Source organism: Aptenodytes patagonicus, chromosome 3 (genome assembly GCF_965638725.1).
Source record: "Aptenodytes patagonicus chromosome 3, bAptPat1.pri.cur, whole genome shotgun sequence".
NCBI classification, from domain to species: Eukaryota; Metazoa; Chordata; class Aves; order Sphenisciformes; family Spheniscidae; genus Aptenodytes; species Aptenodytes patagonicus.
The window spans coordinates 35,185,657-35,199,746 of record NC_134951.1 but is presented as its reverse complement, the minus strand read 5'-3'; the positions used below and the strand labels follow the sequence as shown (position 1 = coordinate 35,199,746).

General features: G+C 39.1%; 1 protein-coding gene across 10 annotated transcripts in view; it reads right to left on the bottom strand.

The window, feature by feature from the left end:
* Nucleotides 1-14,090, bottom strand: part of FAM135A (family with sequence similarity 135 member A) — a 92,434-nt gene that overhangs the window by 58,924 nt on the left and 19,420 nt on the right. The window contains exon 1 of one of the 10 annotated variants that reach the window (XM_076333018.1): nucleotides 11,929-11,948. The exons of the other annotated variants lie outside the window; for them this stretch is intronic. The gene's annotated coding sequence lies outside the window, so the exon portion shown is untranslated. Of the gene's footprint in view, nucleotides 1-11,928; nucleotides 11,949-14,090 lie in introns of those variants that run through there. 10 annotated transcript variants of the gene reach the window in all.

Sequence of the window (14,090 nt, the reverse complement as noted above, 5' to 3'; positions counted from 1 at the left end):
CTGGAGGCAGCGATGTCGTTGTAATGGCTGCTTCAGACTGACACTGGCAGACCTGTGTCTTCTACAGATCTTCTACAGATCACACCTTCTCCTACAGAAGCAAACCTGCACCAACAGAAACTCCTGCTGCGGTGAGAGGTTGAGTCAGCAAAATATTGAAAGAATCCAACAAGAGAGAACGTCCTTTTACTTCTGTTCAACATCCCTCTGTCCTACAAGCTAAGCCCCTTGCTACTATAGAGACCCTACATTACTAATTCTTTCATGGATTTATAAAAATCCATCTTAAAAGCAGTAAAGATATTTAGCATTTCACACAATCTAGTCACAAGCCTATACCGACAAATGCCAGCATACACGCATTTTTCAAGGCAATCTGAGTATGCTTCTGATGTTTATAAAGCATTTCAAATGATCTTGGAACACAAATACTCTATTTTAAATATTACCACAAATTCGTCAGAATTATTTGGTAACTTCATAGGTATTGTGCAAAAAGGCAATCCAGGTAAAGGCACACAAATAAGGGGCAAAGAGGAAAATCAGAAAGGCAGTAAAATAAGGTATAAGGGAACAGAAATAAGAGAATATACAGAGACACATAATAAAGCACAGGCAATGAAATGCTGATTCTCAAAGTGACAAATGTAAAAAGAATAGAGAATTGGTTAGACTTATTCCTTAATTTTCCCCACCAGGAGAAATGCAAAGTCATCTATAAAAATCTAATACTACCAAACCCACCTGTGGCCCACAGACTACCAAATGGCCACCAAACTAGTTACAGAGCTTATCTAGACAGGGAATTATTTAATACAGGTATAGAACACACAAAAAGATTCTTATCTTGCAATCACTTTGTACTAAGTACTTCTAATATGGACCAATATGAGATTACACTCTGCTATAATTGTAGGATTTATCTCATTTAACAAATTCTAATTCAGATACTTGAGCAGCAGGAAAATTATCGTGCCCAAAAGACTTTGTTTAAAATCTTTTCTCAATCCCTTTTATGAAAAATCCAGGTATTTCACAGCTAGCTAACATACTTTTATTAAGATAAATAAAACAAAGGGCAAACTTACAGGAAATAGATAAAAGGTTCCCATTTATTTGAAAGCAAGTTTCCGTGAAAGTGAATTACTTTCAAAAAGTACCTCACATGTCTATGGTACACACTATTTCTGACAATTAAAGATATATATAAACGAAACAGTTATTAGACCAAAACTTTGATGAGAATTATTTGGGAGACTAATACCTCAAATAAGTCACAGCAGCTTGTTATGAAACAGGATTAAGTACATAGGACAGAGGGGAAAGCAAATGCAGCTGGGGATTTTGCCTTATTATTACAAAAGCCTTTTCTCCATGTTCTTACCACAGGCACACTCAGGCAGAATTCCTGCAGTGGTTATGAACATTTATTTAAAAACTTGAAAAGGGCATACCCTCAAATAAGTATTGCTTTTTTAAAGAGCCATATAAAAATACAATACTAGATTAGCTCTTATTTAATCAAATAAATCTTAACTTACATTAGTCTATGTTTATAACTTTAGTTCCTCTTTTATTTCCTGTTATTACTGAAGGGAACAAGAAAGAAATCATACTAAATTACCTTGCATCTTTAAATTATAACAGCTCCATGAAGCTCATCTTCAGGGTTAATGATTTCCTGTATTCCCTTATAAGACAACTTTCCAACTCCATTTATTTAGCTTGAAAGTATTTTTCATTTGACTTTTTGATTCAGCATACTAGCCTCGCAAATGACATATCACAAGTGTTTAACCACTGAGTGGCCTGAACATTTACGTTTTCTGGGGACAAAGGTATGTTGGGTTTTCCCAGTAACCAGGGTCCCAATTTTTCAAAAGTTCCACCCCTTGCAAACAGGCAGCAGTTTTTACTCAGACACATCGTAACATGTAATTTTGAAATCAAGGTTTAGCAAACACAACAGATGGGAGACCAGAAGACAAGTCTGACAACTCATTTTCTGGCATTTACTGGTCTTTCAAATTTTTTAAGTTTTGCAGCTGTGCAATTCTGTTCCTCTCATCTGTCAGTAATCTGTAAAAAGTATACAAGCCTTTCAATTCACTTTGCAGCTTATTTTAATGAAAGGCAATCTCTGTTTTAATAGCAAATACCTCATACATTTAACCAGAGAATTAAGAATCCAGTAGGGGCTATTACAGAAGGCAGGACCGCACAGCCAGGGGAGAAAGCGGGACTATTCCCTTCAGTGACACGACATGGGGTTAGGTCAGGTTGAGCTACTGGTGGGACTCCACACTCAGAAATAATATGAAATTTTACTGCCACTTCTTGTAAATTATTTTTTTCCTCAACTTCAAGAGTTTCAACTCTAAAAAGATTGAGAGAAACAGATCTGCTCACTGTGTACTGTATTTATGCATTCATTATTAACATAATTCTTAAGGAATAATCTCAGAGAATATTACCAGAACAGTGTTAGAAGCAAGCTATGAAAAGTTAGCAGCAGAAGTCAAGATCTGTTTCTTTAAATTCCAAATTTCACATTCTTATTAAGATGATCCTAAAAGCTCATGAATGTCAAAGAGTAAGGTGAGCATTCAAGATTTGAAAGCAAGAGATTCCCAAACACACCCCTTCTTACCCCTTCATGAAAATGAAAAAGTTGCTGTTCTTGGATAGACTTTTTACTTTTGCCACAGTAGAGCCACCTCCTACAGCAAAAATATCTTCAGTTTCCTAACACCTACCCCATCTAGTACATGGCAGCAAATATACCCTTAGAAGAACAAAGTTAAAAATCCAAACTCACAAGACTTAACCTTCTGATACCAGTTTAAATAAACTAAACAAATTACATGGGCACAAACAGACTAAGTAGCCAAACCCCTTCTTCTCCTGACAGGTTCCACAAGCTGGATACCCCAAAGACACACAGTGCCCACTGAACCTGTTCAACAAGTCTAAAAATTTAAACAAGCAAACAAAACAAAAAAAATTTATTGTGAGAAAACTGTAATGAGCATTGCAGAAAACTTCAGATGGTGTCCAAAATAATTTGAAATAAATTGTATGTAGGAATCTATTCAGGAAAGGTAGGAAACAAAGACTGCTGAAGAGAAGGCATGCAAAAAGACTACAAGATGAAAATTGAGAAGGGCAGAACAATGTGATGGGGACAAGGGAAAAGGTGCATAGAAGAAGCACTAACCACAGTAATAGGATTCAAGTGCAGAGATGATCATCAAGGTGTTACTATGATTTACTGTATATGTACACTGAGGAGCCTTAATCTTTCCATGGGCATGGGTATCTGAATCCTTGAGTTCCCCTTATGAGGCTGACCTCCTGCCAACTGCTCCCTGTAAGCAGGGATCCACAAAACCTACTGAAGAAGAATCCAAGTTCTCCCTGGGGAGTTGGAAGCTGGGGGTCTCTGCTGCTCTGGATGTCTGCAAACTCCTTTCTATCATTTCCTCCTTCCTCCTTTCAGAGCTGACCTACAAAAAGGGACTTGGCATTCTGGGGGTGATTAGGACCCTTTCCCCAGGAAGTATCAGGGGTGGGTCCCTCTGTCCTCTGCAGTTGTCTGAGACCTTCTCTTTGTTGCTCACGCAAGCTGGCATCTGGGAAATCCTGCCCCTCCTCATAGTAAGGAAATACAAACAATAATGTCTTGAAAATGAGACTATACTTTTACAATATAAGGATTTTTGCAAGAAATCAAGCTTAAGGAGTTCTGTTTTCCCCTTTTCCTCTGCCCTGTCCTCCCAGACACTCACTCTTGCCCCTCTGCTGCAATATATTGCCCCCCTCAATTACACCAACGCACTACTTGCAGAGCAGTGCTGCAAATTGGACCAATTCAGCAACTCAACTTACAGTAGGCCGCTACAGCAGCTCAGCCAGCACAACCGACAGGGCAGTGCACTGAGGTGGCACGAAGCAGTCAGCAGCAAGGAAGGCGGAAACTCTGCAAACTGGCATTGCCAGGCAAGCTCTGTTTCTCTACATGAGAGCTTAGGGAAATTAGAATTGACATACGTGACGTATGTCATAACTCTGTATCCTACGGGCAGGGATGCCAACTGAGATGAATGCAGAAGTTCAAACAGAGGTTTTGTTTCAAAACATACTAATCTCGGGGCTGCTCTCACTCAGCAGATCATACTGACATAATGGCCTCTCCTGTTCAAGAGATGCCTTCCTAACACAGAGATCAGAACTTTTACAGACATCTCTCTCAGGAAGTGGTCCAGCACTACAGTTAAACCATCCCAAAAGCTAGTCGGTGACAGAAGTAGGGATCCCATTCCTTCTGTGTATTTTATACTCCTTCTGCACCAGCACTGACAGAATATCTGATCCTGACGTGGACCAGGGAGATAAACTGGCAAAACCAGAATCATATTCTGTGTTTTTTTATTTTTCTGCTGGCTTACCATTTTAAGCTGACCAGCCGTAAGGTAGAAGAACATTACTGCAGCCACACAGAAAGCACCAGAAGCAGGACCACCCTGTTCAGGCAGCTGCTATTCAACAGATCTCCCTACATGAAACATCTATACCCTTAGCCCAGTGCTCCTGCCAGCTTAGCTCATTCTCCGACTACACTGCTGCCAAAAGCAAGCCCATCTGATTGACCACAGAACGGCATGACTGCAAGAGCAAACAAAACAGGAGATGACCACGCATATCATACCTTTGGGCAGACACATGCAGTTGTACTGGCTCAAGCCAACTACAAATCCATAGATGAGAACACTGTTTCACAACAGATTCAAGTTCATGGTGCTACGGGTGGGCCGTGCTGGGTGCACTTTCTCACCCTCTCCCTCCACCAAAACCAATGGCTCAGGCAGTTAGTTACACAACCATCCATACCAAAGAAACTTGCACAGGTGAAAAATATACCTTTTTTTTTTCCCCCAGTCTGATCACCTCCAATAGCCTGTAAGTTACTTCTGGCATTAAAAACACATGAAAATACAAAACGAGTAGCAGCAGAGGTCTTGATCATTTAGTGTATGGTATTCACCATCTTTCTGGAGAAACAAGAAATATTTTAAAAGTAATTTTAAAACTTTGTGGAGAAACAAGTGAAGTTATTTATAGACAAGAATGAACATGATGCTCCAGTCTGGAATGCGTCTAACCCATTGGAGGTGACTTGAGCTTGTTTCCCAACTGCCAACATGAGTCAGAATTTGGGAAAGGGAGAACAAGTGGAGGGAGATGAAATAAGGTAAAAAAAATTCCAAAAATCTGAGAAGTTACTTTATATGGAGTACAGCAATTGGCAGGAGGTTTAAGGAGTGAAAGAGGAAGATATTTCGGAGAGAGCACCTGATTGAAGCAGAAGCAGCAAGTCTGAGTTTAGTGGTGGGACTGAGCCTGGTTCCATATTCAGATAAAGCTACATGCTTTCTGAAGTATGTGATGATCCAGTAAACTGCTGTTTGTGATTACAGACACAGGTATACATAAAGGTATGATTAGATGTATGTGTAGCTGTCGTGGTTTAACCTCAGCCGGCAACTGAGCACCACACAGCTGCTCACTCACCCTCCCCCCAGCCCCGGTGGGATGGGGGAGAGAATTGGAAGAGCAAAAGTGAGAACAATCATGGGTTGAGATAAAAACAGTTTTATAATTGAAATAGAATAAAATAGTAATAATAGTAACAATAATAATAAAAATATACAAAGCAAGTGATGCACAATGCAATTGCTGACCACCTGCTGACCAATGCCCAGCCAGTCCCTGAGCAGCGGCCCCCCCGGCCAGCTTTCCCCAGTTTATGTACTGAGCATGATGTCATACGGTATGGAATATCCGTTTGGCCAGTTTGGGTCAGCTGTCCTGGCCGTGCCCCCTCCCAGCTTCTTGTGCACCTCCAGCCTTCCCAGTCGGTAGAGCGTGGGAAGCTGAAAAGTCCTTGACTAGTGTAAGCATTACCTAGCAACAACTAAAACATCGGTGTGTTATCAACATTATTCTCACCCTAAATCCAAAACACAGCACTGTACCAGCTACTAGGAAGAAAATTAACTCTATCCCAGCTGAAACCAGGACAGTAGCAGAAGAGACACAAAAAGACACCATGCCAGGAACTTCTGTCGTATCACGAGGCAGTCAAGACTTTGGAACACAGAATGAGCATCTTTCTCTCTCCCTTCCTTCAGATAGCTACAGATGGCAAATAACTTAAAGAACTAACATAACACCTTTCTGCTGTAACTATTATGTGTATTAACCAAGCACACATAAATAGGGCAGAACACTTAGGAATGACAGATCTTTCTCTGGTTTTTAACTACCATCAGCCAGGGACAGGTCTGAACTGTAAGCCTATGCAGAAGCTACATGCTTCTGCACAAAAGAGTGCTAACTTGTGAAAGAGTCTCAAAATTAGCAGTTTTAATGACTAAACAGGTATTTAATGCAAAGTTAGAACTGCTACTGCTGTCACATGCCATTCCAGAATACTGAACTCAGTAAAACTCAGATTTAGAAAGAGAAGGTACATACTCAAGAAACCATTATTCTGATGTCTTCAACTAACACCTACCCATTCTACCTTCATACTACACAGAGAAGCTAGCTATATTATCCTACAGATTAAAAAAATGGGCCTGCTCCAGAGAAAATCCTTTTATACTCAATATTGTCTTACACTGTCATTTACTCCCTCACTAAACTAAATTCACTCTGATCATGTTTCTGCTGACAGTCTTTATGGTAAGGCATGCTGATATACAATCTTTACTTTGCAATGTGAAATGGTACCTGGTCTTACACACACAAGACACATCTTTCTTTGACTGCATAAAGAACGAAGGAATTACACAGACCCCCCCAAATACAGTCCTCAAAGGAGGACAAATTACATAACCCGTATCACAATTACATATAACCTTGCTGTCACACAAAATAGCTGCACCTATCACAGTGCTGTCAGGCTCCAGCAAGACATTAAGATGGCATAAGTACACAGGTGAGCTCTTTATTTTTTTGTTCTTAAAAAATGGAATTTTGCCAAATCCAATGTCTGGAGGGTATGGGATACAATTAGACAGCTTTAATTCCGAGTTGACAAAATATTTTCAATTTCAAAATAACAATTTCAATTGCAAAAGTTATGATGTTTAAAATTTAGAATTACTACATGGGTCTAAGAGCTAAAATCTGAACAAAATTCAGGGGATTTGAAATTTGTACCCAATATCTGAGAAGTCTAGAATATGCAATGAGTACCCATCAACATTTGACAAAATTTAAGGTATATTTCTTTGAACCAATATGGGGGGCATGCAGGAAAAAAATCAACACACCTAAGTTTTTATAAAACATACCCCCAGGACAACTACAATTACCAACTGTTAGCTATGTCTCTATGAATAATGATTGAGGAAATAAGCACCTCTACCATCATCTTTACATGTCAGAATACGTACCTAAAACTGTCCAGGCATCTGATTTAGTTTCTTAAGTTGGAGGCTAGTCTTCTAGGAATTAACATGGGGGGGGGGGAATCCTGTAGGTTTCAGAGTAGAAGCCCAATTTACAATGGCTCTAGGTGACCCCTAGATAAGCTTCCCTGTGTGGCTAGAAGTCTCCTAACACAGGTGTTGTACTCACATATCTGAAGACAAGCAGTACAACCTCCCCACGTCTTCAGTTCCACTCACATAGCTAAGGCGGAGTATACTTCAAAAGCCTTAATTTCTCAGCTAACTCAAAGGAAGCAGTGCTCGATTTTCCACTTACTTTTCCAACTCCTACTTTCAACAAATACCAGGCTTTTTATTTTAAAAGACAAGATTCTGAAGTACCATCATAAGGTACTTCAAATTGTTATTGCTCTTTGGGACGAGACCATGTCATTGGTCTCTCAGACATCCTGCATCAGACAGGCTAATGGGATATTTGATTATATTAACTTTTAACTTCTGAAGCCATACCAACTTAAAATATGACTTCCCCACTGCTCATTCCCAGTCTTACCCATTCTTGCCTCAGAGCAAGCAGGACCTGTTTGTGTGCATCCACTGTTGAACCAGAATCAGAAACTGATCCACTTTTAAAAAATAAAACCGAAAGAAAAGTATTTGCAATATTTTTCCTAGACAGACTATTCCCTTGAGTTTACAGCCCAGCTCTCCAAATCTTAAACCCGTATTACTGCTATTTGTATTACTGTAAAACCATAAGCTGAAGAACAGAGCTCATCTTGCAACTGTTAGACAAATTTGACAGCTTTCTTCTCCCTTTGTAAAGGTTGTATTACATTAAGTAAAGATCACTGTATTACATTAAGTAAAGATCACAGTACAATACTTCACAAGATAAGCTACATGTCAGAAGGCAATTCACAACACTTATTTCCAGAAAGCTATGTCATACAGAAATGTAGTTTGAAAGTAAAAGTTATGACTGGGCTGTATGAATTAAAAAGAAAACCAAACAGGGGAGCCTGAATGTTCCTTGTCCATTAAGAGTTTATTATTTGATCATATGCTAACACCACAAAACACTAGCAGAGGCTACTTCTTTATTTAAGGAAAAAACCTTTTCATTCCTGAAGTAGCCAGGAGAAAGAAAAGTGGTCCTACTAAAAGCATACTCTTCAAATCTTGACTTTCTGTTAATAAATTATAAAACTAATGTAGACAACTCACTGGATCCAGGAAAAAATACAACTTTTCATATATTGCATTATTTCTCATGAAATTACTGTGTAATCATAGTAGGATTCATTAAAATTCATACTCCGATTCAGTGTATTTTCTTTTATGCTACATTACACTACCACACACATGGAAGCATAAAATGTCAATGCTGCTCAGACACATCAGTAAGTATCTGCACATGGAAAAAACACAAATCTATGGAACAGAAGAATACCATAAGGCTAAATTTCCAGTAGTCTCTGAAGCTTAAATTGCTTTGACTTTCAATGGGACTTAGGTTCACAAACAACTTAGTGCTACTGAAATCCTACCAATAACCTAATTTCAGGTATGATACACCTCCAAAAATGTGTTTTATGTGAGAATCTGCTAAAGTATCTTCTGTGGAAGGTATTTAATATTCTTCTTGCATCTGTTAACCAGCATTTATAAAGCAAAAACACTTTAAAAAGTGTGGCAGACTTACATTACTAATGTAAATTCTTGATGTGCTTTTGCAAGAATCCTTTAACCCAAAACAAAGTCAAACAACAGATAACTAGATACACTGAGCACAAACGTAAACCTGCAGCTATAATAAAGAGCTACTGTTAACACTTCATTTTACTTGCACCATTCACAGTCTACTTGGGTTAACAACAAATTTACACTTAGCTGAAATAACCATTACCAAAGTCTATTTCTGAAACCCACAATGAAACAGCAGATATTCTACTTCACAAAGAAAACTGCTACAAAAAAAAGGACAAAGCACAGACATAGAGACATTACTATTGAAAATTGTCTAAATCCAGCTTTGGCCAGTTGTATGTGCATGCATATTACTGACAAAACAACAAATGATTAGTGACAAAGTAAGAATGTAACATTGGGATTACAAGAATGCACAGAGATAGGGAAAAACGTAGACTAAAGCTGTTTTCAAAGCAGACCTTGCAGCAATGCGTGCGCTATGCTAAACTAGAAACCATTAGCTAAGTTTCTTTAGCCCATTAGATTTGCCAGTTCACAGGTGAAAAAGCAATACACAGCTCCAGAGAAATGAAAACCTCATCTTCTCACAATTGAGGGTTACCAGGAAACTTCTCTCACTACCCACAAGAAAGGCTTAACTATTCCAAGTTAGACATCAGGATTCATCATCCAGTGGTGGAACACTGCAACTTAAACTGAGCGCTACAAAGTACTGTGGCACTTTCAATAACCAGTTGTTTGAATTCAGAGATGCTCAATACATTTAGATCTCAGTTCAGGATGCTGACACAAACAAAACACATATGTAAATGTGGAGGGTAAGCATCCACAGTCCACAGCAGAAAAATGAGTAATAGACAACTTGCTCTTACAGTAAAAACATCTTTGAAAAACAGCATTGTAAATAACATTTATAATCATCAGGAGGCAGTGGCAGGAGGTAGAGCAGGAAGTGTTATAAGTAAACATCCCAAACTTCTGTTACAAACAGTGCTAAATTCCACTGGTGTCCCACAACCTCCTACCTGCACAAACTTTTAAACATCAGGAAAAGATAGGTCAAAATCACATTACCAGGACATCATATATTCTAACTGTCCATCTAGAGCTGAAAACATCACCACTAGAAAAAACAAGAATGCGACGCTGTAAGTGCATATGAAAATGTTTCAAGAGAATGTTGTCATCTGTTCTACGTCCGAATGATTTTCATTTCAGTTACACACAACAAGCTTGTTGACAAAGTATTAAAAGGTTATTCTTATTAAATTATTATAAGTAGGCAGAATAGGCCTTTCAGTAATAAATCTAATAAATTAACTAGCTGTCTGTTGTGCAAACAGAGAAGAGTCCTTATGCTAAAGGACTTAGAGAAATAAGAGACAACGTGAATGGAAATATAAATAGGGAAGCACAGTGACACAGACACAGTATTTGTCAGCGTGGCAAAAAATGACTTCAGGAAACAGCTTTTGTCCAAAGCTATTGGCCAAACAGAAGAAAAACCCAACTCTTCCCCATCTCCAGCACAGAAAGTAATATTAAACTGATCATACGTGTCCAGACCAGACTCTGGTCCGTAACTCTCACCAGAGAGAAACCCTGTATCTCTAATAGTTCTCAAGTGTATGAGAGAATTTTTTTGCAAAAAATATAAATGTATTGAGCATCTATTTTGCACATTTTTCAAAGAGGATAATCAGTATGGAAAGACGAGTATCCTGGTTTGAAAACTGCGTAAGTGGGAAATACAGCCTGACAGCACTGCTAAGCTGCTGGTAGGAGTCAGGCAGCATAACACAGGAAGGGCAGACACCTTGCTTTTCCAAACTATGCCTGCTGCTACACTCTCCTTAGGACGGCTTGGTATACAATTGGCCTTCTTGTGACACAACACGCTGCTGGCCCATGTTTAACCCATTGTCCACCAGAACCCCCAGGTGCTTTTTTTGCAAAGGTGCTTTCTAGCTGGCTGGCCCCCAGCCTGCACTGACACGTGGGGTTATTCAACCCCATCTGGAGGACTCTGCATTTGCCCGTAACATGATGAGATTCCTATCAGCCCATTTCTCCAGTTTGGCTAGATGCCTCCAAAGAGCAGCTCTGTTCTCCAGGGTATCTAACCATTCCCTGCAATCTGTTATCATTCAAAAACTTGCTGAGAAGGCACTCTGACTAGGTTGTTAATCAAAACACTAAACTACTGACCCAGTATCAGTCCATGAGGGATGCCATTAGTCATCAGTTGCAAGTTGGACTTTGCACCACTGACAACTCTTTGAGCCCAATCATCCAACCAGTTTTCCACCCAACTCATTCTCCACTTCTGCATCCCACATCTCACTCAAGTTATGTTGTGTTTCCCTTTACATTTATAAAATATCAGCACTACAGAGCCCAAATCTAACTGGAGCTTTTATGAGCTAAGATGACAAAATAACCTGAAGCCTCACTATCTCAGACTCTCATTCTCACAGGTCCCAAACAATTACATTTCTTTTATTCATTTTGTCACACAATACTCACATATCAATCACTGTTTGGGCAAAAATTCCCATCATCACATCCCACTAATTCAAAAAGGAAAATTATGTGAAGCCTTATTTGAATGTAACAACAGATTAAAATAAACCAACAGAGCTACCTGGAGCAAGTTGGGTTTTAAGCAAGTGGCAGAGAGTTATAAGAAAATATAATGAAATAGCTGTATTAGATAAGGATACTACTTAACTATTATTTAAACTATACCACATACTTCTGTGACTTACAGCTACAGTGCAACTTTCAGAAGAAGCTAACCACCAGAATCACCACAGACATAGGAACAATCTTTCTTGAACTAGATGAGAAGCAGGGAGCCACACATAGAGACAAGTCTCATGTATTAGAATGAAGTGTCTGCTCTGTATTTTTCTCCTCCGCTTAGAATAGTAACAGTTATCTGAAAGTACAGAAAATAAAGAGTCTGCTTTAAAGGGTCAGTTAGGACAATAACATGGTTATAACAGCGAGTCCGTTAGAGGACCCTTCAGGTAAATTTGATCTTGAGTGAAATACTAGGAGAAAGTTTGGCTGAGTCTGCACTACTGATTGGTTTAGATCAGCAGAGTGGTTTTGAGGCACTTTCCCCAATGATCCCAGTTTGCTGCTTGCTGGTTCAGTTCACTGAGAGCTTTCCACGTATATAACCTAGATGTCTCCTGGAGAAAGATAAACCACAGGCTCTGATCTACATGTCACAAAATGCACTTCAACCACCGGGGGGCAAAAAGGTCTGAACCAATTACTGGTATGAACAACTTCAAAATACACTCATGATGTAAAACATCTGGTCCAGAGGACGAGATTAAATCTAGTCTGAAGTAACTCTGGAACCACACAGATACAGGGACGTCAACAGTGCTTCTAGTAATTCATTCCTAAAGTACCAAATTAATTGTTAGTGTAAACACAGTCATAAGTGCTTCTGGCAATAGTATCACTACATATACAGAGCCAAGAAAACATGCTACAGTTGGATGCAATAGCTGACAGTTTTCTTCAAATAGTTATAAAACCAGGAAGAGATAAAAATGGTTTTGATTGGATATTGGGATATGTGGACTTAACAGAAAGGGGGGAGGGGGGGGAATGTGCCACAAATTCAAATGACCAAACTGATTCAGTTCCTATTTAATAGAAGAGACAAAAGACTGACATCTAAAAATACACCAGGGTGAACACTTGGACTGATAGAGTCATTCAAAGCATAGGACAAAGCTGCTAAGAAAAACAACTTAAAACTGATCAGTAGGAAATTTAGGTTGGAAATTATGATGTCTCCAATAATCAAAAGAGTGCTAATCTGGACTCACTCTCTAACCAGTTTGGATAAAAACGTACTAAGTTTTAAGAAGGAGCTTGATCAGCTTGATGTGATTACTTGCAATAGCTGACATTCCCCCCCCCAACCCCCCCAATTCAGAAGGTCATTATGCTTCTAACACCATGAAAACAGGCATGCTAAGCTGGGTAGGCTTGAATGCACACAGTCCCAAACAAACCCAGAATACAATCAATTCTATACCTGACTTTTGGTGAGAAAAAAGATGCTAAACACAGCAGTAGCTCAAAAATAGGAGGCTAACAATGAAACTAAAGATTTCCTTTTTTGCCGATTCAATCCATCATCCAAGAGCTCCTCCAGCAATGGAAGTATTGCATCCTGTCTCCAGTAAATACAAAGACAGTTCCCTGGAAAAATACTGGAACTTACCCAAATTGACAGAAATTATTGCAATAATCACATTACTCAGTCTCTCGAATTATTCTGGAAGCTCCCTCTCTTTCCCGACATTGCTTTCTAAGGGAACGTGCCCAGAGTTAAAGGTTCAGCTTGAAACCAGAGGTAGTACCTACTCATGTCACTTTTCTCATTATGTCAGCATTCCACCTCTCTGAACTTGCCCTGTGAATGTACTGCTTTTTAAAGAGTAAGCTAAGAAGAAACATGCCAAGTAGAGCACTGGTAATTATACTGCTGTGCTTTGCTTCTCAACTACCTTTCTGAGAAATCATTTGAATTGTAAGGTTAAAAGACTTTCTTCTCTTCAGGCTCTTCTCTATTAGAGTTAACATGCTGCCATATTCTACCCTCTCCTTCCCCACCAATTTCAGAGATTAAAAAAGGCTACAGTTCAATAGACTGTGCTTTTCTGTTGAAGTAATTAGAATATTCTCAGTGTTTTCCCTGACCTCTTAAGCCTTCCTTAATCCTCCTCTCCCAATGAGGAGTGAAATTACAATTTTCCCTAAAAAGGGGACATAGACAGTTTGTTGCATATACTTTGACTGCAAATGGTAGCAAGCGTAATGGGTAATCACTTCTGTCAGTACCAGCTTCAGGTCAAATTTAGAGAAAAGCTAGCTTTAATAAAA